Below are 23,770 nucleotides of genomic sequence, written 5' to 3' on the forward strand. Positions count from 1 at the left end.
GATTGATTATATGTTTGCTTAAATCTCGTTGTCCAGTGTCTGAAGAGTCAAGGGCACTTATTTCAAAGACGACAATAAATATTATAAGTCACAGAAAAAATACTATTGAAATTTGCCTACCATTTTACATGTCAAGCTTGAACAAAAATGAAAAGTTAATTATATAATACAGTTGTAAATTACCATTTAGATTACAGTGCCAAGGCTCTGCTTCACCTATCAACACCTAATCCATTTCCTGACATTTTTGTAGATAACCCAAGTGTCATGAGCACGGCCTCGCGCACCCTTTAACATTTCATTTTTTTCTGTTTTTGAAATTCTAAGAACGCTTTATGATAATTTCCTGTTACTCTCAGAATACAAATCTGTTTCCAGATTATCAAATTGTATAGCCTTGAATTTCGTCTTCTAAGCTCGACTTTTTCCTTGACGGGAGCACAATTTAAATGCATTCACGTTTGAGGAACAAAAAGTATAAAGAACCTGAAATATTGTTCCCTGCTTCACAGATGTCTGTCTTCCTGTTGTGAATACTGTTTTGTCAAGGCGTATAAAATATCCATATTCTAACTACAGCCCTAAGCATACTTCATGCCATCAGGGCTGAGGTCTAGCCATTCATGAAAAATAACTTGTAAGATGCATTTTTGTACATGAAGGTCTACATTTAAATGTGTGGCACTGTTGCCATCTAGAGGAAAATAACTGCATGAAAAATGTAAAATCAAAGCAAGTGCATAAACATTATATACAGAAAAGTATATGTAAATATATATATATATATATTTATATATATATATATATATATATATATATATATATAAACGAAAGAAATCCCACAGCACTCCGATGGTTCCAAAAAAGTATGTGATTTATTCAATCAACAGCTGCAACGTTTCCGTCCTGCTATAGGACCTTTTTCAAGCATGCTTGATAAAGGTCCTATAGCAGGAGGGAAACGTTGCAGCTGTTGATTGAATAAATCACATACTATTTTGGAACCATCGGAGTGCTGTGGGATTTCTTTCGTTTATGTCTTATAATCCACGGATCTGGATTACCTGCTTGCACCCATTACCGTGTTGGAATCTGTCGCAGAGTGCTGCTTATCTCTACCCAGATGCGTAGCTAGGTTCTCCAGCACCCGGGGCAAAGATTCAGTTTGGCGCCCCCCCCACCAACCTCTTTCCCGACATCTCATTCCCCCTCGCCGTGTTTGTTTTCTCTACCAATCGACGTGTCATTTATTTTTATGTAACGCGAGCATAAAAACATTTGTACATTTTACAAGCAATATGGTTCTATACACAACACCAGAACCAAGCTCAGTACATATATACAGCCCCAGAAGCAAGCTCACTACATATATACAACACCAGTACAAATACAGCTCAATTTAGTGCAACTCCTGCCGTATAGGTATGTACGGCGTAAAACTACAGCTCCCAGCATGGCCCAAACAATGATAAGGATATGCTGGGAGATGCCGTTTCACAAAAAATAAATCCTATCATAATCATACCACCCATCATCTCACTGCAGATCATACAGTGACTACATTACTGATTAGAGGCAGAATAAACATTTACATTAGGTGACTCACCGGTGACGTCTCAGATTCTAGTTCTTTTTCTCCATCCGGTCCAGACCTCTATGGTGGCTTCTCCCGGTCACAGCCCATTTATGCAGTTTGCCGCTCACATGTCTTCAGCTTCTCACTTTTCCAACATTTCTGCACCTATAAATAAATATAAAGTTATCATTATACCACACACTACGCCCCTAAATATAATAGCGCCATACACTGCACCTCTAATTATAATAGCACCATACACCGTGTCACACACACACACACACACACACACACACACTTTGCCCCCTGTAGATAGTGCCTGCCATAGAGCCCCCTGTAGATAGTGCCTGCCATAGAGCCCCTGTAGATAGTGCTCCCATATAGACCACCCCTGTATATAGTGTCCCACAAATAACTCCCCCTATAGTGCTCTACAGATAGCCCACCCCTGTATATAGCCCCCTGTAGATCTAGCCCACCCCTGTATATAGTACTCTACAGATAGCCCAACCATGTATGTAGCCCCCCTGTAGATATAGCCCACCCCTGTATATAGTGCTCCACATATAGTCCACCCCTGTATATAGTGTTTCACAGATAGCCCACCCCTGTATATAGCCCCCCTTGTACATATAGTCCACCCCTGTATATAGTGCTCCACTAGATAGTCCACCCCTGTATATAGTGCTCCACAGATAGCCCACCCTTGTATATAGTATATACAGGGGTGGGCTATCTGTGGAGCACTATATACAGGGGTAGACTATATGTACAAGGGGGCTATTTAAAGGGATGGGCTTTCTGTGGACCACTATAGGGGGAGCTATTTGTGGGATACTATATACAGGGGTGGGCTATATCTACAGGGGTGGGCTATATCTACAGGGGGACTATATCTACAGGGGTGGGCTATCTACAGGGTGGGCTGTCTACAGGGGGACCATATCTACAGGAGGACCATATCTACAGGGGGACCATATCTACAGGGGGACCATATCTACAGAGGGACCATATCTACAGGGCTGGGCTATACACAGGGGTGGGCTATATCTACAGGGGTGGGCTATATCTACAGGGGTGGGCTATATCTACATGGGTGGGCTATATCTACAGGGGTGGGCTATATCTACAGGGCTGGGCTATATCTACCCCATAGAGAATGCGAACGGGAGCCATTCCATTCTCTGCAGCGTACGCCGTCTGTGTGGGAACGGAGCATGCGCCGCTCCCACACAGAACAAAATGAAGCTCGTTCGCAGAGCGAAATCCGGGCCATTTTCTTGTGGACCGGAAGCCGCTGCCTGGCAGTAAGATGACGACTTCCGGCCGCGGCTTCCGGCCATATGTTCAAGGAAGCAAAGGCGCAAGGCATAGGAGCGGAGGCGGCAGCGGCGGCAGGAGCAGGTAATTTATGTTCGTGTATGTGATGTGTGTATTATGTTCGTGTATGTTTGTGTTATACTGTCTGCTGAGCACTGTATCTAATCCTCCTACACTGTGCAGTCGTTCAAAAAAATGGCGACACACAGTGTAGGAGGTTTGAAGATTCACACCCCTCCTTCTCCTGGCACTAGCCAGAATAAGGGAGGGGGGATTGTGTGAGGACACTAGAGCGAGTGTGTCTACCTCAAATTTGCAGCATAAAGCAATGAGGTTGATTTACCATATTGACCATGCTGCAATTTTGGGAACTGCTCCCTCTAGTGCCCAGCACATGGAAATGTTATAAATTAGAATCTAATTTAGAATATTTCCTGACTTGTGAAAAAATGAAAACAATGTGTAATCACTCAAATAATACTTGTTTAACTAAAAAAAAATAAAAAAATTATATCGACACATTCCCTTTAAAGGACTCAAGGAGGTGGGATTTAGGTTCCAGCATATAGTCTGCCTAATTAAGAATTTGATTGTTTCTTGTCACCTATCCTACCAGCAGTGGGGAGTTAACCCATTTGTTTTGGTGCTGCTGCTTGGCCTACAGGAAAGAAGAATAGCGTAAGTATAATTCCTTCTTTTTTTGTACACTTTTCTTGAAGGTCCAACTGTCAGATTTTTTTCTAATACAGTGTAGTGCAATGTGTTAGATCTGTCAGTCAGTCACTGACAGCAAGCCAAGTAGGCTTCACCTCCGAGCTTGGCCTAATCGTCTTCCGTAATGGCAAAGCAGGAGGCCATTGTTGCAAACCACTAAGATACAGCGATCGCTTTTGATCGCTGCATCTAAGGTGTTAATGGCAGGATTTGAAGCTAGCTCCGGTTCCTGCCGTTACAGGTGTATGTCAGCTGTAACATACAGCTGACATCCACCACTGATGACGCCGGCTCATCTCCCGAGCCGGTGACATCTCGCCGACGGCAACGGAAGCCTTTAAGGCCCCGTATCCGGGCGGGGCCCGGAAGGTTTCTGTACTAGGCAGCTTGGGAGGCCCCTATTATGCCTCCAGTTGCCGTTGCAGCCACCAGAACTCCGGCAATTTCATTACTGGGATGACGATGAGTTGCAAACACCTTAAATACAGCAATCGCTTTTGACCGCTGCATTTAAGGGGTTAATGGCGGGGATCGAAGCTAACTTCGGTCCCCACCATTACAACAGGGTGTCAGCTGTAAGATACAGCTGACATTCGAGGATGTTGGCACCGACTTCTGAGCCAGTGCCATTCATTTGTCATAAGTATACGCCAATTTGCAGGAAGCACTGGCTTCCCATGACGTATACTTACGACAAATGTCGGGGAGGGGTTAAAGCTGGAAAAAGTTCTGAAATTATTAATCTTGGACTGATTTTGAAACATGACAAAAACCTGGCATTTTAACAGGGGCGTGTAGACTTTTTATATCCACTGTATATTCACTGGGTCAATGGAAGGTTAGTAGCTGTTCGAGTAAAAAAAAAAAATCTTCTCTATTCTGCACCGATAAGTAAAACCAAGATTAAAATGAATTTGGAAAGTCTTCAGACCCTTTGAATTTTTCATTTTTCTATGTTAATGCAAAAATCCTTGCCTGTAAAGCCCTTTTGTTGCAAAGCAATGATGACTGCACATGTTTCCTTGGAGGTAACCATGGTTAACAGAAGAAGACAATGATTTCAATCATAGTGGTAGTTGTTTTTTGGGGAATGAGTGGTAAATACCTACCTTGGACTTCAGTGGAAGGTGCCCCTTTTGGGCATCAGTGGCAGGAACCCTTTTATAGCCCATTTGTAAATGTTAACAAATATGCACATGGATAATGTCCAAGTGATTTTGGATAATGTTCTATGAACAAATAAATCAAAGTGTAACCTTTTAAAATCATCGTTCCCATAATATCTGGTACAAAGCAACTAAATCATTCGAAGTTGAGAAAAATTTCCATTAATGAAAAAGCTAACAATTCTGCACTGTACCAGAAGCAGAACCTCTACTGTTAGCAGCACAACAGTGGGGAAATCCTCCTACGGACTGATTGGACAGGTGGAATTTTTAATGAAACTAAACACAATATAAGGGCCCAAAGCTTTACCCCATTTTGTTTCTATCACTTTATTAGCAGACTGTCTAACACATTTTTACTTTTTTTTTGTTAGGGATTTCAACCTTGTTCTGATTACGGGACTAAGGTAATCAGCACAAAAGTGGGGATATGGCAAGAAATCACCTCAGGATCGACCACCCGAAAGCAGTCCCCACTAAGGATCTCTCCTGAAGCCTGATAAAGGTATTAGGTGTTGACCATGAAGCTGCACTATAGATCTGCTACATGGAGACAGATGAGGGTTTGACAACATACCTGGTGAAATGGGCTGTGATGCCTGAGGGGGTGATGAAGCATGAACCCATATAAGAGTTGCATATCATCTTTTTTAATCTGACAAGTTTGTTAGGATCCAAGAGAGAAATGTGAAGATTTCCTTTTTTCTAACTGAAGAAGTTCTAGAAATATAGGTGCATAAACAGTACACCAATTTCAGCTGTAGCCATTGTAGTTCCTCATTGGAGGAAAGGTTTGACTGTAGAATCGAAAAATATGTTATCTCATTTTTGTTTGAAAAACATGGAACTTTTGTTCTAAAAGGGTAAGGTACCTGGGATTGAAGGAATATAAGGTTCGACAGAACCAAGGGCTTGATGCTCACTCACTCTTTTTTTTACTACAGCCTGAAGGAAGTCTTCCATGACTGATGCTCCAGAGTGGCGGAAGGAAGTCTTCAATGACAGATGCTCCGGAGTGCACTTGTCTAAAGGATCAAATGGAGGTGTACATAAACTCAGAAAGACCAAAGGAAGATCCCAATGAGATACTGGATCTAACAGCTTTGGTCTTATCTTGGATGACCATAATATTGTTTGCTAAAAGAAACTGATAGAGCAAACAGATGAACTCTAATGGTAGAAGGGCTCAGCCCTATCAAATTATTCCTGTAAAAATTCTAATACATGATTAGAAGAGGAAGGATCAGACCAAACTAGATGAGGTGGACCAGTCAAAAAAACATATTTTCACTCTGGCTTAGATCTTATTACTGCTCCTTTTGAATGGTTAAGCCATTTAATCATGGCCTCAGATAAACCTTTGGATATCGAAAGGGCCCTATCAACCAAGCTGTTAACCTCAATCTCAGGAGATCAGGACAGAGATAGCTGCCCTGAGATATCAAATTAATTCTTCTGGGGAGTACCAGGAACTGGCCTTGACTCATCGGTATGACCTGAGAAAACCAAACAGCACCCTCTGGGTGATTGGGGGAAAAATACTCACCTAATTGAATTTACATGGTATTGATTTGGTGTACACCGCTAAAGGATTGTCCGCCCTGTATAGGGAGCAAAACATCGGGCACTTGGCATTCAACCTGGTTGTCATGAGGTCTACTTCTGGTACTCCCTAAAGATCCGTAATGTTCTGAAAGACTTCAGGATTCAGAGACCACTTCCCTAGCACAGTTAAGCCTCTGCTTTACCTGTCTTCCAAGATATTTAAGACTCCTGGGATGTAAATGACTGAAGGATTAAGGAAATGTTGTAGAAAATATAAAGTTTTTCTGAATAAGTGGTCGGATCTGGTACCGCCTTGACAATTTACGAATGAGGCTGTAGTGGTGCTGTCCATCCTGAATTTCATGGAATGTCCATCTATTAATGGAAGGAAATGTGGCAAGGCTAGATGAATGGTCCTCAAATACCTGAAGTTCGAGGACATGTTGCTCTCCACTGGAGACCAAGAGCCCTGAACCATGTGGGTTTCCAGATGTGCTATCCAGCCTAGTTGGTATGCATTCTGTGGTGATGATTTGTCACTGAACAGGGGCAAAGGATTTTACATTTGGCAGATTACTGCACCACCTCAGGGACTGCCTTGCGTCCAAAAAGAGATGACCCAGTTTGTTTAAGCCTTCTGGAGTCCTGTCCCGTTTGCTTAAAAAAAATCTAGTTGAAGTGGTCTGAGATGACCTTTTGACCAATCTATAGCTTCTATGGAGGCACTCATCAAATCCAGCATTCTGAAGACACATTTGAGGGGTATTCTTCCTGCCAACTCGAGGATAATCATTGCTTGGTGAATCCTCTCCAGATGCGTCTAAGGAAGGGAAACAACGAGATCTTCTGAATTTATCACATAACCAAGGTACATGATCTCTGTGGACAATTTTTACCAATTGTTAAGCCAACCTAACCCGTGGAGGAAAAAGAGAGTCCGATGCAGGTGATTTTGAAGAATAGCTTTTGAACCCACCATCAAAAATCGAGTTGTTTGAATAGGAGACTATCCTTTTTCTCTTAGGGAGGACACTAGCGCAGACACTACATTTGTGAACACAAAGACATAAGAAATTCTGAAGGAAAGAGCAGTGAGTAAAGGTATTTTACAGGCTGTTGAAGGAAATCCACAATGCTTAGAAACTTCTGATGAGGAGAAATGGCTGCATGCAGGTAAGCATCCTTCAAGTCTATAGTGACCATAACGCCTGATAGCTTCTTTATGATAGATTTGTTTAAGTAGCAAATATTTATGATCATACAGAATTTTTCAGAGGGTTTGAGTATGAGAAATATCCTTGATAAACCCGCAAGGATCTTTCCTGGGAAGGAACCTCTATAAGGACTTGTATGGATCTTAACACTAGAAGGGACAGTAACGTCTACTTTTCTGAGGGGCGTCTTTGGTTTACAATATAGGAGTCTAAAGGAAGATGCAAAAACATCTTCCTTTAGTCGTTTTGACGGAATAAATACTGTAGTCGACTGCGCTATTTATTCTGTCAAAACGACAGAACCCTTACACAACAGTGACAAACGGAAAATATTTGCACCGGATCCGTCAACATTGAAATCAATGGTGATTCAAACGGAAACCTATGGTTTCTGTTTGTTTCAGTTTGGATTTTGTTCATTGGTTCCCCTGACGTAAAGCTCAGACGGAACCCATAAACAGAGTCCTGATGCAGATGTGAACGAAGCCTAACATAGTACTACTGAAGCATTGGATAAAAAGTCCAAAGCCAGGTGCAGCTGAACGAGGAGAGGATTTTATTTATAGGTACTCCTGAATCAATGTCATCCTGTATACCATGTAGTGAAAACGTTGGCTTTGTCATAGCCTATGATGCCGACTTTGGAAAGCAGCAAATATATAACTCTGTCTAGGTGCACAGTCCGTTCTTCTGTCCATAGGGTCTTTGAAGTTAGACCCATCCTCAGAAGGCACTAAAGTTCCTTTGAACAACTTGGCTATAGTCACATGCACTTTTATGGTGCATGAGCCGTCCTAAGCTCTGTTCATCCTCTAAAGTGAACAAGAGCTTGATTATTTTATTGAAGGGACATTTCCATGAGAACATTTTATTTTTTGAAGCTCAAACTATTTTTTTAGATTTTTTTTTTATTTTGTCACTAGTGTGCTACTAAAAATGAAATACAAAATATTGTCCTTCTCTGGCAGTGAGCACAAAGGGTTAAACCTCTTAAATGGCAGGGCAGACTAATCTCAGTTTACAACCTGCTGCAAACTAATTTTATTAGAATAGTAGTTGGAGGATTAGAATGACCGCTCTATTGTCTCTTGATAGTCCTAGCTAAAGAGAGCCTAGACAGAGAGGGGTAATGACCTGAGCAAAAAATGAAGGAGAAAAAGTTTAGACTCAGCAACGCAGTGTCTCAGGAAGATCAAAACAAGACAAAATAAGATATTTATCTCCAAAACTTTAAATGTATTAGTGCTGAGTCTATTAGGTGCAGCAGTGTTGAATATTTCAGATGTAGAAGTGCTGAGTCTATCAGATGCAGCAGAGTTGAATGTCATATGCAGTAGGGCTGAGTTTGTGTCCTGTCAGACGTAGTAGTGTTTAATATGTCATGTAGTGTTGATCCTATCAAATGTAGCAGTGTTTAGCATGTCAGATGTAGTAGTGCTGTGTCTGTGTCCTAACATATGTAGTAGTTTGGATTCTATCAGATGTAGCAAAGCTATGTTTACGCATCCATTCAGATGTAGTAGTGATACAGCAGTGTAGAAGCAGCAGTAAATGCTGCTACAACTGATAGACTCAACACTGCTACAGTGCTATCACTACAACATCTGACAGGGCACAGACTCAGCACTACTACATCTGACATAGTAAACACTACTACATTTGAGAGATACAACACTATGACAGATGTAGTAGAGATGCAGCAGTGTTGAGTCTATCAGATGTAGCAAAACTAAAGAGGAGAAATAATTATTAGGGTAGGGTTACACGGAGCGGCCCTGACACGGTCGCAATGTGGCTAACAACCGCGCCGGCACCATGTTCAGTGCGGCTGTCAAACAGCCTGTTATTGGCCGCATATTAACGCGGGTAAACCGTTCCTTTATCTGCAAAATCGTGCGGCCATGAATTAATATACCCTTTATGGCGGCACGATGTTGCAAATTACAAAAACGTACCCCCTATTCATTCTCTATGGCAGCATCGGAAAAAGCTGAACACTGCACTCAGCTATCTCCGGTGCTCCCATAGAGAAGAATGGAGCGGCAGTGCGTATGCGCATGTAACCGGAATACCCCTTAACAAGGTATTTGACAGCCGCTCCTACATAGTGCCAGCGCGGTTGTTGGCCGCGTTGCGACCGTGTCAGGGCCGCTCTGTGTGGCCATACCCTTACAGCTTTCTGAGGCCCACTCCGCTTGTTCTACATGTCTCTGTGCAGCTGCACTAGGGTGGGCGGACAACAGGCACAGCCAGCACTCTCTCCTAGTGCCGTGCTGCTCCTGCAAGGCACTAATGTCTGTAGGTACGGCAGGGATTCTGCTCAAACCTGCAGTTCTGGCGGAGGCCCCTACTGCTCTTTAGTGGTGAAGGCCCTGAGGCGCACACCTCCTTTGTGCCTTCCCTTTAATCAAGCCCTGAGTGATCTTCTGGCAGACAGTCTCTACAGTAGAGAAGTTCACTTCCATCAGGAAGAGGAGTGTTGCATGTCTTATACGCCAAACGGGGTCTTTTTCCAGTTCTTTTCTTAGGTGCTGATTCCAAAGTGGAAATTTGAAAAAATAAAATTAAATTAGAGTTAGGGTATGTTCACACGAGGGCGTCCGTTACGGCTGAAATTACGGGGATGTTTCAGCCTGAAAACATCCCCGTAATTTCAGCCGTACCGGCATGTGCAGGCGCTTGAACGCCGCGTCAATTACGGACGTAATTGGCGCTGCTATTCATTGGAGTCAATGAATAACGGCTCCAATTACGGCCAAAGAAGTGACAGATCTCGTGTGAACAGACAAACGTCTGCCCATTGCTTTCAATGTGCAGATGTTTGTCGGCGCTATTGAGGCGCTATTTTTGGACGTAATTCGGGGCAAAAACGCCCGAATTACGTCCGTAAATAGGCCGTGTGAACATACCCTAACACACACACAAATAAAAGATAACTGAAGATTAATTTACAGCGCAATATACTAGACAACCACAGGAGGGCACCTGATGACCTTATAACACATGGAGCACTTGAAAAGAGCTTATAACTCACTGTAAGGAAAAATTAACTCACAAGCGCCAAGAATGGATAAGCAGGATTTAACCGTTAGTGCTTTTACGGTGGCCGCTAACAGGCTTTATTCTGCCTTTTTAGAGCACTGCATCAGAATAAATAAACAGAGCAGGGAGCCGTTAAATGTCCCTGCTCTCAGCTACCAGAGGTAGCTGAGGAATGGGGGCATCCCTGCTTTAACGGGTGAGATTGATATGAGTATCGATCTCACCCGTTTAACCCCTCAGCGGCATCTGAGTTGCTTTGGAGAGAGGGAGGGAGCTCCTTCTCATCCCACCGACACCCGGCGATAAGATTGCCGAGTGTCTATGTCTCCGATGGCAGGCGGGGGCCTAAAAAAGGTGAACGTCGTAAAAAATAAAATAAAAACCAATGCAAAAATTGCTGTTTTCTGTGAATCCTGCCTTAAATAAAATGTGATAAAAAGTGATCAAAAAGTCGCATCTACTCCAAATTGGTACCAATAAAAACTACAAGTCGTCCCGCCAAAAAAAATGCTCTCATACAGCTGCATCGGCGAAAAAGTAAAAAAGTTATGGCTCTTCAAATATGGAGACACAAAAACAAATAATTTTGAAAAAAAAGTGTTTTTAAAACATAAAAAATCAATATAAATTTGGTATCGTTGCAATCGCAACAATCCGCTAAATAAAGTTATTGTGTTATTTATACCACACGGTAAACGGTGTAAATTTAGGACGCAAAAAAAGTTTGGCGAAATTGCAGTTTTTTTTCTATTCCTCCCCAAAAAAAGGTAATAAAAGTTAATCAATAAATCCATTTTAAACCAAAATGGTGCTATTAAAAATTACAACTTGTCCCGCAAAAAACAAGACCTTATACAGCTATGTTGAAAAATAATAAAGCTATAGCTCTTTGAATGAGACGATGGAAAAACGTAAAAAAAATAGCTTGGTCATTAAGGTCTAAAATAGGCTGGTCATTAAGGGTTTAAATAGTAACAATAATAATAATCATAATATTAATAATCATAATAATATCTGTCCAAAACAAAAATAGCTGCAAAAAAGGTACTATGCACCAATGCGTGGCGCATGTGCAGATCATACAAGACGACACAAAAAAAAAATCTTGTGGCGTAAGAATAAGCCGCACTGATTACACAAAGACAATCTATACACACAGATAGAGAGAATAACCATATAGAGGTTGGAAAAAACAAAAGTGTCTGTCCGATTCACTGTTGCGGTGCTTTACAAGAGAAGCAGTAGAGATATACTGCACTGAGACCTTAATTCATAGGACCGATAAACTACCACAGTAGTCTCTGATGCCTAAAAGAAACAAAACAAGCATGGCAGCTGCAAAATCACCTGTCCTAGCAACGATAGGAGAGAAAAACACAATGGGGTGAAGCTTTGGGGACCCTATATAGTGTCAGGATTAATAAAAAATTCCACGTGTTCTATCAATTCGCTGGGCGGAGAATTTCCCCAGTGTTGTGCTGCTGTAAGGGTAGGGCCATACGGAGCGGCCCTGACACGGTCAAAACGCGGCTAACAACCGCGCCGGCACCATGTTCGTTGTGGCTGTCAAACAGCCTATTAGTGGCCGCATGTTAAACTCTCCCTTTATCTGCAAAATCGTGCGGCCATGACTTAATACACCCTTTATGGCCGCATGATTTTGCAAATTCCAACAACTTACTTCATTCTCTAGGGCAGCGCTGGAAAAAGCCGAACACTTCACTCAGCTATCTCTGGCGCTCCCATAGAGAATGAATGGAGCGGCAGTGCGCATGCACATGTAACCGGAATACCCCTTAACGAGGTATTTGACAGCCGTTCCTACATAGTGCCAGTGCGGTTGTTGGCCGCGTTGCGACCGTGTCAGGGCCGATCCGCGTGGCCGTACCCTAAGGAATGTAAGGGAATAAAACATTCTACAACTTTCTAAAATGCTTTATGTTTCAATTCCTCAATTTTAAGACATTTGTTTGTTGTCACTGAATGAGAGCACTATTGTTTGCATTCAGAGGAATAAAACCCATGCTGTACATACCTAGTCCTGCTCTCAGCTCAGAAGTGGAGACAATTATATCCTGTCCGGCCAATACTCTGTGAGCTAAACAGATTTGACTCCAGACTGATACATTGTAGCAAACTAGAGATTTGTGCAACTGTTGCTGGTGTGTTTATTACACAGAGCATTACCTAGTCTAAATACACTTGTCTCCACTTCTCAGCTGAGAGCAGGACTAGGTATATAAGGGTATGTGCACACGACCAATTTTCAGTTGTAATGGAGGCGTTTCACGCCTCGAATTACGCCTGAAAAGACGGCTCCAATACGTCGGCAAACATCTGCCCATTGCTTGCAATGGGTTTTACGATGTTCTGTGCAGACGAGTTGTCATTTTACGCGTCGCTGTCAAAAGACGGCGCGTTAACTTACGGCCGCGTCAAAGAAGTGCAGGACACTTCTTGGGACGTAATTGGAGTTGCCGTGTGAACATACCCTAAATGTTTGCTGCCTCTGAATATAAACCGAATAATCTCAATCACTGACAGCAAACAAAGACTTTGAAAATGGTGAGGAATTGAGACACAAAATATATTAGAAAGTTGTCTCACTATTCGTTTATACAGTTATTAAGCTTTATTTATAACAAAAAAAACAAATGGAGGACCCTTTTAAGGAGTATGTCTGTCCACAAGATACCGGAGTCATGCAGCAATGAAAGACAATGTACATCTGGCTGGGGGGGGGGGGGGGGTTGATTAGGTGGTACAGACATTTATATGGGCAAAACAAACTAAAACACAAATGGAAGTGGTTCAATACATTATAAACCACTGTAAGGTTTGCAGTTATATAGAAACGGTTCAAATAAAGTCATTTTTATTATTCAATCAAAAAAAGTACAAATAAAGTATTTCTTCATTATGTAATTCAAGACACAGGAGCTACTTCAAGACTGAAAATACAAAAACCACATAATATGCAGCTCTTGTTTTATTACACATGCAGTAGATGTTCCGCTGGATCTGAACGACGATAAACCTCATACAATCCACACAGATTTTTTTCTCATAATGCTGGCAAAACAAATTCTGCAGCGTGTGAATGGAGTTGCGGAAACGGCATTCACATGCATGGGATGTGGATTGTATTTGAATTTGATGCAGATTTCGATGTGGAATCCATGTCAAATCCTGAATGTGTGAACAAGGCCTTAGGAAACGATTGCATTTAACTTTAGAATAATGGTATGATGAAGTCACTTTCGAGAATGGAATTGTACCATACTGTAAGTTTTACAAGACTATTAGCTGGCAAACATAAAATCTAACCACGCATAATACAAACTTTCCTAATTTTCTAAATCCCTAGCTTAATTCTGCAACCAAAATAACAGCAAGTCCACCTTTTAAGGCCTGATTTACACGAGCGTGTGCGTTTTGCGCGCGCAAAAAACGCTGCGTTTTGCGTGCGCAAAAGGCAATTGACAGCTCCGTGTGTCATCCGTGTATGATGCGCGGCTGCGTGATTTTCGCGCAGCCGCCATCATAGAGATGAGGCTAGTCGACGCCCGTCACTGTCCAAGGTGCTGAAAGAGCTAACTGATCGGCAGTAACTCTTTCAGCACCCTCGACAGTGAATGCCGATCACAATATACACCAACCTGTGAATCAAAAAAGACTTTCAAACTTACCATGAACTGCCTGCTTCCTCCAGTCCGGTCTCCCGGCCGTTGCCTTGGTGACGCGTCCCTCTCTTGTCATCCGGCCCCACCTCCCAGGATGACGCGGCAGTCCATGAGACCGCTGCAGCCTGTGATTGGCTGCAGCCTGTGCTTGGCCTGTGATTGGCTGCAGCTGTCACTTGGACTTAATTGTCATCCCGGGAGGTCGGACTGGAGGAAGAAGCCGGGACTTATCGGTAAGTCCGAACTTCTGTTTTTTTTTACACGTATATGTATATTGTGATCGAAAGTCACTGTCCATGGTGCTGAAACAGTTTAAGTCTTTCAGCACCGTGGGCAGTGACTGTCTCCTGACGTCGCGTACCCGAACATTTTTTGCCGGGTTCGGTCAAAACGAGTTCGGCCGAACCCGGTGAAGTTCGGTGCGCTCATCTCTAATTTGACACTCCGTTTGGATGTTTGTAACTCTTTCAGCACCCTCGACAGTGAATGCCGATCACAATATACACCAACCTGTGAATCAAAAAAGACTTTCAAACTTACCATGAACTGCCTGCTTCCTCCAGTCCGGTCTCCCGGCCGTTGCCTTGGTGACGCGTCCCTCTCTTGTCATCCGGCCCCACCTCCCAGGATGACGCGGCAGTCCATGAGACCGCTGCAGCCTGTGATTGGCTGCAGCCTGTGCTTGGCCTGTGATTGGCTGCAGCTGTCACTTGGACTTAATTGTCATCCCGGGAGGTCGGACTGGAGGAAGAAGCCGGGACTTATCGGTAAGTCCGAACTTCTGTTTTTTTTTACACGTATATGTATATTGTGATCGAAAGTCACTGTCCATGGTGCTGAAACAGTTTAAGTCTTTCAGCACCGTGGGCAGTGACTGTCTCCTGACGTCGCGTACCCGAACATTTTTTGCCGGGTTCGGTCAAAACGAGTTCGGCCGAACCCGGTGAAGTTCGGTGCGCTCATCTCTAATTTGACACTCCGTTTGGATGTTTGTAAACAGAAAAGCACATGGTGCTTTTCTGTTTACATTCATCCTTTTGACAGCTCTTGCGCGAATCACGCAGTTCGCACGGAAGTGCTTCCGTGCGGCATGCGTGGTTTTCACGCACCCATTGACTTCAATGGGTGCGTGATGCGTGAAAAACGCACGATTATAGAACATGTCGTGAGTTTTACGCAACGCACTCACGCTGCGCAAAATTCACGCATCGTCTAAACAGCCCCATAGACTATTATAGGTGCGTACGACACGCGTGAAAAGCACGCGCGTCGCACGCGCGTATAATACGCTCGTGTAAATGAGGCCTAATGGTGATATGACAGCTGGCTTTTTAATGAGAATGAAAGGAAAGTTGTCACAGCCCTTCCTTTGCTCTTTTCTTCAAAATATTTAGACTTTCAAGATTCTAAAAACTTTCTTGGAGAAGATAAGCATCATCTATAGGCCTCCACAGACCGGTGTATTACACCCTTATCTTACTCTTCAGTGTCTATTTGTCTCCTAGTTTTAACCAAACAAATAACATAGGGTTCAGAGGCGGACAACCATAGTAATACATTTTATGCCTTAAAGAACGTTTAAAACTTGATTTTTATTATAGATGTCAACACAAAAATTGGGCTAGAACAGCCAAAGTTGAACTAATAAAGGCGTAAGCAGAAGGACCAGTAAGGGTATGTTCACACACACTAATTACGGACGTAATTCGGGCGTTTTTGCCCCGAATTACGTCCGAAAAAAGCGCCTCGACAGCGCTGACAAACATCTGCCTATTGAAAGCAATGGGCTGACGTTTGTCTGTTCACACGAGGCGTATATTTACGCGCCGCTGTCAAATGACGGCGCGTAAATAGACACCCGCATCAAAGAAGTGACCTGTCACTTCTTAGGGCGTAATTGGAGCCGTTATTCATTGACTCCAATGAATAGCAGCGCCAATTACGTCCGTAACTGACGCGGCGTTCTAGCGCCTGCACATGCCGTTACGGCTGAAATTACGGGGATGTTTCCTCCTGAAAACATCCCCGTAATTTCGGCCGTTACGGACGCTGCCGTGTGAACATACCCTAAGGAATGCAGTACTGCATGTAGCACAGCCTGCGTGTGTGTAAACAGTCCCTTAAATTTATATTATAAGCCTGGTACTTCCTGCCACTAAGTCTGTGTCCCTTGTGTCTGCGTCCCAACGCGTTTCTGCTCCCTCAGTTTATGGGGTGCATCATCAGGGGTCACAGTGGTTTAAGGTATAAACAGATACACAGATCGGCCGGTTAACACATGTTGCGTGCCATTAAACTTTCACATTCACCCGGCTCGTGCACGACACTGGTCAGCTAGTCGGACACGAGCCGAGTGAGTGCCGGCCTGAAATAGTCCAGGACCCCTCCCACCATCCGGGGGCACGACGCCCCGCCGACCAATCCCAGTGAGGCACGTGTAACGTCACTCACAGGGGGCGGGCCAGCAGAGACATAGCGAGTCCGGGGATGGGAGGGGAAAAGCGTCCAGGGTAACCAGGGATACAAGGCAGCCATCTAGAAGGGTTCACATAGTGAAGTCCCCTAGTGGGACTAAAAATAAAGTTATCAAAAAGTTTAATAAAGTTAATAATAAATAAATAAAAATCCCAAGTAAAAAAAAATAAAAACACACTTTTTCCCTTATAAAATACTTTAATATGAAAAAACATTACACATATTTGGTATCGCCGCGTCCATAACGACCCCACCTATAAAGCAATTATGTTATTTAACCCGCACGATGAACTCCGTAAAAAAATTAAATAAAAAACAATGCCAGAATTGCTGTTTTCTGTTAATCCTGCCTTCAAAAAAATTAGATAAAAAGTACCCCCCCAAAAAAGTTAATAAAAGTTAATCAATAAATTATATGTACCCCAAAATGGTGCTATTAAAAAATACAACTAATCCTGCAAAAAACAAGACCTTATACAACTATGTCGATGCAAAAATAAAAAAGTTATAGCTCTTGGAATGCGACGATGGAAAAACGTAAACAATAGCTTGGTCATTAATGTCTAAAATAGGCCAGCCATTAAGTGGTTAAGGTGATAGCAAATATGTGTGTGTATATTATTTGTTGTTTTGTAACTGTTATATAATACAATTTATTAAATGTAAAAATATTGTGTTTGCATGTTATTTTTTAATATTACACTTTTTTTTATTTATAATTCATTTTTATAATTTTTTTTTATATTTAATAGTACGGTCCTCGAAGAATTAAAATTGAGCTTTGTTTTTAAGACTATGCTCATAATAAGGGTTTTAAAAGGAGTGAATGTTTTGTGTAAATGCATTAACTTTTCTTGGCCAATAACTTTTCATAGGACTCAAAAACAAAACTGTAATCAAATGACAGTTATATAACCCTTCTAGATGGCTGCCTTGTATCCCTGGTTACCGTGGACGCTTTTCCCCTCCCATCCCCAGAATCGCTATGTCTCCGCTGGCCCGCCCCCTGTGAGTGACGTTACACGTGCCTCACTGGGATTGGTCGGCGGGGCGTCGTGCCCCCGGATGGTGGGAGGGTTCCTGGACTATTTCAGGCCGGCACTCACTCGGCTCGTGTCCGACCAGCTGACTAGTGTCGTGCACGAGCCGGGTGAATGTGAAAGTTTAATGGCACGCAACATGTGTTAACCGGCCGATCTGTGTATCTGTTTATACCTTAAACCACTGTGACCCCTGATGATGCACCCCATAAACTAAGGGAGCAGAAACGCGTTGGGACGCAGACACAAGGGACACAGACTTAGTGGCAGGAAGTACCAGGCTTATAATATAAATTTAAGGGATTGTTTACACACACGCAGGCTGTGCTACATGCAGTACTGCATTCCTTACTGGTCCTTCTGCTTACGCCTTTATTAGTTCAACTTTGGCTGTTCTAGCCCAATTTTAGTGTTGATATCTATAATAAAAATCAAGTTTTAAACGTTCTTTAAGGCAGTGATATACTTTCATGAATTAGGTCAACGTACATTTAGCAATACCGGCACAACATCTATTGTGCAGTGTAAATCCTCCCTTAATACATTTTATGGGTTCAATGTTGTACCTAGAAAAATGATCAAAATTCAGTTTATGTAGTTTGGAAAAAATATAGCTTTGGCTGTAGAAGTTTTCTACACTAACATAGAAGGGGATTCTTTACTGTAAGAGCAGTGAGACTATGAAACTCTCTGCCAGAATAAGTTATTATGGTGAATTCACTGAAAGAGTTCCAAAGAGGCCTGGATGTCTTTCTTAAATGTAATAGTATTACAAGTTATGTTTACTAGGTTACTGGAGATGGATAATTTCTCCAGGGATGTATTCTGATTGGCATATTTGGAGTAAGGAATTTTTTTCCCCTAACATAAGGAAAGTTCTCTTTTGCCTTCTGCCTCCGTCTGGATCAACATTGCGGGAGAATAGTTTTCGTTTCAATAGTTTTTATTGAGAATTTTTTGAACATAAGAACATTTACACATTGCAAATAATTCAAATATACAGAAGATACAGGACGATAAGTCGAAGACTTTGCCATAAAGCAGAGATAAAACTGTATCGTTCAATCCCGATGAAGTGACAGTAAAGAACATGATATAAACAAAATAAACTAAACATAGTAAAACCATTCAAATAGTGCAGTAAGATCATATATTGTACAGTCAATATTTAAGTATATTTGTACACTTATGTTCATGGTCCCCTCTTGAAATGAAAAATTGAATTTATTATGACCTCTCACATCTTATAAGATAGACCTACTTATAGAGGTTTATAGAAGGTGCTGTTGCACCACGGGGTCCATAAAAGGTTGAATTTTACGAATGTAGAATTCCCTAAGGCCATTATTCTTTCATAGGCAAAAGTCATGTTGATTAATACTAAGAGTTCCTCAAATATTGGGATTTCTACTTTCTTCCAATATCTTGTGATGATTAGTTTCGCCATTACCAGAATTTTACAAATAAGGAATCTCTCCAGAGAAGGGAAGCCCTCCAATTCTAGGAACAACAACGCTACCTGAGGAGACATTACTACTGGTTTTTGCATAACGTTCGCCAAAAGTTCAAACACTTGAGCCCAGAACCTGTCTAGTTTGTGGCATTGCCATAGCACATGGAATAGGAAACCTGTATTTCCACATCCTCTCCAGCATAGCGGTGAGGACTCAGGATATATCCTATGTAGACGATCCGGGGTGTAGTACCATCTTAGGGATGTTTTTAGTGCTGCTTCAATATGTTGGATACATGGGAGAGCTCTATGTATAAGTTTAAATGAGGCCAACCATGCGGTGTCATTAAATGATTTCCCCAAGTCTCTTTCCCATGATTTAATTAAATGAGTTTTGGTAAAAGAATAGTGATTTTTAATTGTGTTATATATGGGTTTTAAACCTCCCATGCGTCTGGAGAAATGGGCAAATAATTTAAAGTTACACAAAGCATCGAAATTGCTGGTGGTCTCCATACAATGTTTTATCTGAAGATATTTAAAAAAATCAGAATTGGGTAGAGAAAACTTTGATTTTAGCCACTCGAAAGTCATCAAATGATGACTGTCAAGCAGTAGGGAAACATCAGTGATGCCACCAGCAATCCATGACTTCAGCTTAAGGTTTGGAATTAATAGCATAAAGAATTCTAAAGGAATATAACTTTTGATTAACGGAATACGGTTCAGAGTGTTATTCTGGATGTAGGACCAGCATTCTAGAGTCGTCTTTGTCAAAGGGGACAATGGGCGCGAAGGTGCTATATCCCAAAACGTCCAGAAGAGAGTGGTTTTTAAAGGTATAGGCGAAATATATGAAGTTTCAATTTGTAGCCACTGCTTTCCTGTGTCCATGGTCCACCAACTAGAAATTTGCGCTACCTGGGTGGCGATATAGTAGCTATGTATGTCCGGTATACCCAAACCGCCGATTTTCCTATCCCTAACCAATAAATGCATGGCCACACGAGGATGCGTTTTTGACCAAACGAATTGGGAGAGATTCCTTTGTGCTATCTGAAAAAATCTTTTAGGAAGGGTGATAGGCAGGGTTCGGAATAGATATAATAGTTTTGGCAGTGAAAGCATTTTATAGGCCGCAATCCGGCCTAGCCATGAAGTTTCGAATTTAAGTAATCGATCTGTGTCTAACTGGATAGCTTTTAATAGAGGTTCATAGTTAGCTGCGTATAGGTCCTTATATGAAGAGGTCAAAGTTATCCCCAGGTATTGGATGCCCTTCATTTGCCAATCAAAGGGATATTTTGTTTTGAGAAAATGCAGTGTGGATGGGTCTAGGTGAAAGGGAAGTATTTGCGATTTCTGCGCATTTAATTTATAATACGATATGTTGCCAAAAGTCTTGATAATGTCCATGGAAGCTTCTAATGAGAGTTCTGGGTTCGTTAAAGATAAAATGATGTCATCTGCGTATAGTGAGATAGTGTGTGAAACCTCGCGACATTGAACTCCCTTAATGTCCACTCAGTGCTTAATGTGCTGAGCTAAAGGTTCCATGGAGAGTATAAAAATTAATGGAGATAGTGGGCATCCTTGTCTGGTACCATTCGTTATATGGAACTCTGTAGACAGGATGCCATTGGTGTAGATTTTTGCTGTGGGTGCTGAGTACAGTGCCCTAATGGCTGTCAAAATGTTGCCCTCGAATCCCATTTCTCCCAGGGTCGCGAAGGCGTACGCCCAATTAATTCGGTCGAACGCCTTTTCAGCATCCAGGGCCAGCATCAATGCCGGTGTAGCTCTTGTTTCAATGAGATGTAGTAAATTTACAATCCTTTTTGTGTTATCTGATGCCTGCCGCCCCTTAACAAAACCCACCTGGTCTATACTCACCAGGGTAGTTAGCAGAGGGGTGAGCCTTGTTACAAGGATCTTGGCATAAAGTTTGAGGTCTGAATTTAGTAATGAAATGGGCCTGAAATTTTGGGGGGTATCGGGAGTCTTGCCCGGTTTAGGGAGAGTAACAATAATAGCTTCTTGGTTTTCCTTTGGAAAGGAGCCCTGATCCATAGCCTGTTGGAAAAATTTAGTCATATAAGGGGCCAGTATATTGGATAGGTTTTTATAATAAGAATTGGAAAGGCCGTCTGGGCCTGGAGATTTGCCCTGGGGAAGGGAACGTATGCTGTTCGAAATTTCCAGTTCTGTTATTGGAGCATTTAAAGATCCTAATTGTTCTGCTGACAGTCTAGGTAGGGATGCTTTACTAATGAAATCCATTATCTCATGGTGATTGGGACAAATGATAAAGGGGTCGTCTTTTAGGTTATAAAGGGAGGAATAATATTTTCTAAATTGTTCTACTATATCTCTAGGATCCATGCGTTTGTCTTGGGTGAGGGGGTCTTTCAAATATGGTATTCTGGTTTTTTGATATTGAGCCTTAAGCCTGGCAGCTAGTAGTTTCCCAGCCTTGTTGTTTTGGGAATAATAACGGGCTTTAGTTTTCCTTAAATTTTTCTCATACTCCGATACTAAACAAAGACGTAGTCGTTGCCGAAGTAGGAGTAATTGTGCAGCCCACTCAGAGGATGGAGATAATTTATTTTTTGTGTCTACAAGATGTATCTCGTTAGTCAACCGAGACACCTCCTCTTGACGCTTTTTTCGAATCGTGTGCCCCAAACGTATAAAGGTACCTCTTATGTATGCCTTATGGGCATTCCAGAGGGAGGAGATTCCAACATCTGGCGTGTCATTGCATTGGAAATATTCATGAAGGTCTCTTTCTATATCTAGTTTATAGACTTTAAGTTTTGCCTCTTTTCTATAATGTCTACTGCTGATTTTATTTGTTATTAATTATGTGTTTTTTGTATTATAGTTATTTAGCTATCCTTCTTGTCCCATGTGTTTGGTATCCCTGTGTGGTGTAGATCTGAAGTGATCCACCTGAACTCTCAGGAGAAGACAGAATCAAGAAAAGGAAGATATCTATTTGTTTCTTTTGATTGTATTTATTATTCTGTAACAAAGTGTTATGAGACATAGATGGTGCTATTGATGTTTCTTTTGATATAGTTCCCCTATGAATGGCCTTTTATGATACTAATCTAACATATAATGGGGTAGAAATATAATATTCTCTCTATCAACATATTCAGGAATAATGTCTAGGTTAGTATATTCTTTGAATTGTAGTTATTGATGCAATTGAGCGTGCAGATAATATCATTTGGTGCGAGAGCCCTTTAAACGCTCTATATGCTTCATCTAGCACGAGGTTTTTGTTTTTGTTTTTGTGTTTGTTTTTGTTTTTGTTCTGATAGCACTCCTAATTTATGTCTTATGCAATATGATATATATGCATAGACATATCGTACATTATAGTATATTCTTGCTTGTGTTTCACCTTAATTATATGAATTCCTAATTCTTTCTTTTTCTTATTATTCATTATTATTATTATTATTTTTGTGTATTTACATCACTTTAATTATATATTATGTTTTTATTTGATCACATCATTTATTATGTATCACGTGTATTCATATATATCTAATCATGTATTCATCATTGATCACTGTTTTCCTATATTTGCACTTTTTTGTAATTCCACATATGTTAACAATTTATGTTGTAATCTATGGCGATCCTGTAATCATATTACTGCCATTGGAACTACTAAAATACGATGTATGGTATACATCTATGACTCTGGTACCATGATTTTGATATCTCCTTCTGTCTCTCTCCTGTCGAATCCACTTACCTCCTTGATGACGTGCGCTTGCTCGGTGCGGCGGCCTGTGGTGATGCCTGCCCCCTTCGGCTTCGAACATGCACTGCGCATGTCCGGAATTCCCGTTACGCGTCGGGATTCCGGATGTGCGCTGCAGCGTGGGAGGCCGGATGTGGGGCACGCCTCTCTTCCGGTCGCGTCATCGAGAGAGCGCCGACTTCCATCTCGGCGCTAACATGGATTCATTCTCTTATATGCACACACTATAAAAGGATCACAAACACCATGGGCTTAATGTACCCCCTGAGGAAGCCAAAGATAGCGAAACGCGCGTTGGGGTTGTACCGTGGACCCTACAGCACGGACATATCGTGAGACCTTCATTTTTTTAATGGGTAAGACAACATCACTATAATTGATTACCACATAAGTACTGAGTCTCTCTATGTCACTATATTTTGGCTAGGCACTGATTCATTTATGCCATATAAATACTAGGACATTAGGACATTGAGAACTAACAGTACATGATCCACCTGTTTGTGATGGTATTTACACTCTATTGTATGGGTAGTGATAACAGTACATGATCCACCTGTTTGTGATAGTATTTACACTCTATTGTATGGGTAGTGATTGTGGGTCTGCCCTAATACACTACTACTTTTTTGTCGATATTAGTCCTGTGCTGTATTGTGTACCACGGTATTAGTACTAGAGTCTTCTTATGATGTGTTTTTAAATGTATGTCATTTTTCTAATAATAAAATTTATATATTCTCTTATATTTAGACGTTGTA

The sequence above is a fragment of the Rhinoderma darwinii genome, chromosome 1, assembly GCF_050947455.1.
Source record: "Rhinoderma darwinii isolate aRhiDar2 chromosome 1, aRhiDar2.hap1, whole genome shotgun sequence".
Taxonomy (NCBI): domain Eukaryota; kingdom Metazoa; phylum Chordata; class Amphibia; order Anura; family Rhinodermatidae; genus Rhinoderma; species Rhinoderma darwinii.